The sequence below is a fragment of the Centruroides vittatus genome, unplaced genomic scaffold, assembly GCF_030686945.1.
Source record: "Centruroides vittatus isolate TY-2023 unplaced genomic scaffold, ASM3068694v2 contig_459, whole genome shotgun sequence".
NCBI lineage: Eukaryota > Metazoa > Arthropoda > Arachnida > Scorpiones > Buthidae > Centruroides > Centruroides vittatus.
Genome location: NW_027122255.1, coordinates 456,849 through 461,110, shown reverse-complemented (window position 1 = coordinate 461,110; position 4,262 = coordinate 456,849). Strand labels below are relative to the sequence as shown.

General features: G+C 27.9%; 1 non-coding gene across 1 annotated transcript; it reads right to left on the bottom strand.

Moving 5' to 3' along the window:
• Positions 1 to 237: 237 nt before the first annotated feature.
• On the bottom strand, positions 238 to 310 carry TRNAR-UCU (transfer RNA arginine (anticodon UCU)). Its single transcript has one exon. It is a non-coding gene; the product is annotated as a tRNA-Arg (tRNA).
• Between the last annotated feature and the right edge of the window lie 3,952 nt (positions 311 to 4,262).

The window sequence follows — 4,262 nt, the reverse complement described above, 5'->3', positions numbered from 1 at the left end:
ATACTTACATATAAATAGGCACATAATACTTGTTCTATTCTCTTATAACCTATATACAGTATATATTTAACAATAAAGTGTACAGGTATACAAATTGTTGCTTCTCTGTACAGTTTGCATATGCAACAATTTACAGTACTTAATATATAATTTAGCAATAATAAAGTGTATAGGCACATAATAGCGTTGTTCGCATACATTTATAAATGTATTAATGACGAATTTAAATTAAAAAAGCATCCCTGCCGGGATTCGAACCCGGGACCTTTGGATTAGAAGTCCAACGCGCTATCCACTGCGCTACAGGGACTGACGTATTAATGTTGAGTCATAACAAACAAATAATAATAACATCATTTATAACGTATAATAATTATTATAGAACGATTTCGAGCACTTAACCAGACCAACAGCGTTATTTCTAGACTCAGTTTATCTATAAATACTATATATAAACAATTTGATTGCATAATAAAGAAAGCAGAAATATTACAAAAATGACTAAAGACATAATATTAATAATTATGCTTACATTTACTTTATGTAGGCAACATTCTGGGCGGCAATTAACATTGACTTGCATGTATATAAGCATTAACTGGAGCACATAACAAATAATGTAGAAAATTCACAAATGTATGAAAAGAAATAAATCAATGATAAATGTAGTGAAAGAACAATTAAAGTGATATTTTCTCCATTTATTATATTACATTCTGTAGTCTTTTTGCCAACGATTTTCCACGATATCAATGTGTTTGACGACTTTTACCTATCGTGCAACTCGTAAATCGAAAACCGATATTGCTTTGTTACAAAATTAATGTAATATAATATATAATTATCCTCAATATTTTATGCGTTAGCATTCAATTGAATTATAAAAAATATATTTAATGTCTGCAATATACCATACATCATTTAATAACATTATTATTTAGTATATAAGTTACTGTAAAGATTATCGGCTTATAAATGAATAAATCATTTAATTAATCGTTTAAAAATTGAAGATAATTATCAATTTTATAATTATATATATTCAGAAGGCTGTTAAGAAAGATAAACTCGAATCATTCACAGATATGGGATTATAGATATTAAAAAAATATGGCAAATAAGAGGCCCTTCCCTCCACCAAATATATAGCATTTAAAAATGTGAAGCCCTAAATGAGGTATTCATTAAGTGAAGCGTAAACTGTTCTTATGTAATGAGGCCCTGAACTATGGCTTGTTTAGTTTAGGCTACATGTAAATCTGATCTGGCGTTATCTCTCTGAAAGCCATAAAATTAAATCTTTCACCATTTACACTAAGCTACAGCTTAAGGTAAAATGGTGAATATAGAGCTAAAGACATTTTAATTTATGTCATTTTTTCTTACGTAAATTACAGAATTTTAGATCTTTTTAGAATTGTTCTATTGCTTTTTATCTAGTTGGGTCTATATATATTATTATATAAAAAAGGTCGATATATTATATATATCGACCTTTTAGTGAGATATATAAATTTTTATTGCATAAAATTCACCGAACTGCTACGTTAAAAAATATATAAAAATTTAGTTGTTTCTGAGAAGAAGCAGATTTATTTATTGCTTTTTTTTTCCTTTCACATTTTCAGTAGATAAAAATGATAAGCAGTTTTGATTGACAATAATGTATTTTTCTGATGTCTAACAGCGTATATGTATGTATGTATTTTATTTCTTGAGGCCTTCATTCAATACAGAATTGTACCAAATAACCTATTCAGATGACCAAATTATGTAAGAAAAAATACAGAAAAAAATTCTTTATATATATATATGTGATCTTGACAATAACAATTGGAAAAGAAAACATTTTTGATAAGCAAGGTAATTTTATTTATTTATTTTTTTGTCTTGTAAGATAAATGAAAGAAGATTCTTTCTGGAATGACTTTCCTCATATAAAAAATGAAAATAAAAATATTTTAAAAGATTTTTAGTTTTTATTTTATTCTAAAAACATATTTTTAATCAATAAAATAATTTTCTTTTATAAAAAATAGTACTTTTGGATATAAATAGCCCATAGACTTACGTATCGAATATCATAATTTTGTTATCTTGCTTACTCAAAATTCAGCACATTTACTGAAACTGGGAAAGGAATCTCTAGAATATATTATCTGTGACTGATAGGAGCTAAGTAGTTTAAAAAAAAAAAGGAATATATATTTATATAAAATTAATAAAGCATCATCCAAATTTACATCCTTCAAAAAGCACAATTTGTCAAGTGATAAAGATGATTAATTTTGCTTATCGATATTATGATTATCGAGACTTGTAATGGGTTTTATTAAATATACACTTGTTTGTGTGGTTTTTTAAATTTTTTATAGAAACGTCGATATTTATAGTGGTTAACCACAAAACAAAAATCATTTAACAAGCGAATTAATGATGCGTGATGCACGATACGTTCTATTTCTAACGTTTTAATTAAGGTTAGTAGAGATTTATCTTAACAAATTTTCTACTCTTTGATGGTTAATCTTCTCGTAGTCATTCATTCATTTAATCATTCGGCTCTTTTGGACCATCCATTAGCTTGTCAAGTGTAGTTAACCCCCTCCATTTGGCTTTCTCCTATGCTCCATCAGGTTCAAAGGTTGATGCTTAACTTAAGGATAATAGTTGGGTTGATGGTCTGGAGAAATTTCTACTAACAATTATCTATAAAATTCTTCCTGTAAAATTTTTTAAAACATATTATTCCGTCATTCAACGTATTTAAAAATGTAATTTGATAACTATTAATTAATTTCTTTAATAAAATTATAACGTAGATAAAAGCAAGAAAAAATCTAGGATAAAAATAACAATATTTAGTTTAAATTAATTTATTGTTTTTTTTATTTAATTTTTTAAAAATATATTATATCTGATATATTTTATGGTTTCGAATTTTAAGTTATCATTTTTTTGTTATATGCAATTTTTTTATTATATTTTTTAATGAAAATATCAAGAGACATCCATAAACCAACATAACGTTCCCCACTTTGGATGCTTAATGGTGTCTCTTGTTGAAGGTATTTTACACCCAAACATTTTTATGACCTTTATTGTATCTGGAGAAGATAGTGGATAATTTTTTTTCTTTAAGAGTTAACCGCACAAATGATTTTTTTATAGAATCTTTACAACGCTAACACACGTCAGTTGATTTCATCTTTAAAACTCCACACTTCGGTAATTTCGTTCCGTATGAAACGATTTAAAATTTATTTCTACTAACAAGGAAGGAGGTTAGATAAATTTACTTATTTTTCTCCATTAAAACTCGTTAAATATATTTTATTCCACATAACAACCAGAGATGGTAAGAGAGAGAGAGAGAGAGAATGTTGTTACTAAGGGAAGGGGTAGCTTCACTGCAAAGCACTTCCGAAAGTTAAAATTAATGATAAAAGTACTCGTTTGTAAGAGCGAAGTGTTGCCTAGTTCCGGTATTGATATTTTATATAGAAAGAGAGTAATCTTAGCTACGTCAGACTAGGAATTTAAAGTTCTTTCCGTCTGATCAAGACTGATCTATATATAGCTGACACGAGTTAGACTCCCAACAGCTGACAGTGACATGAGACAGGAAGTGAGAACAACGCCCTCTCAGCAAGATGACTGACCTCGAGGCTAGATTACAAGATTCGATGTTAAAGAGATCTAGAGAAAGGAAGTTGTTGGGTGACCCTTGCAAATCTCTGATCTACTTCAAACTGGTATTAGCGGACTGACCTTGTCAAGGGTAGGTGCCTGCAACCGCTGTGTTCCACGTCTTTACAAGTATTTGTGTCATGTTTTGTCCTCTTCAGCCCATAAAGCTCTTAACAAAGTAAAAACCCGACATTTTTTTCTCTTCGAAAATGCTTTTTGAGTTTCCATTTTTCTATTCGTTTAAACGCTATTTACACCAATATACTACTATCTGTTATATAACCAATTATTTTAAGTTAAAATAAATAATTAAACCTCGTTAAATTAAAATTAAATAGATGCTTAATTTATATATAAAAGAAGCTTAGGATTGCAGACAGATGGAACATAATTGAAACTTTTTTTTTCGTCCAGTTTTCGTGGACATCTGCGTTTCTTAGGGTGTAAAATATCAACTAAATACTCTCAAATTTCCTGAATTTTTTGAAAATTAATGCATGAAATTCGATTATTTGACAAATTTGTTAAGTTTTCCATTAAATAAAATAATATTAAAGTATATTTTTCTTTTA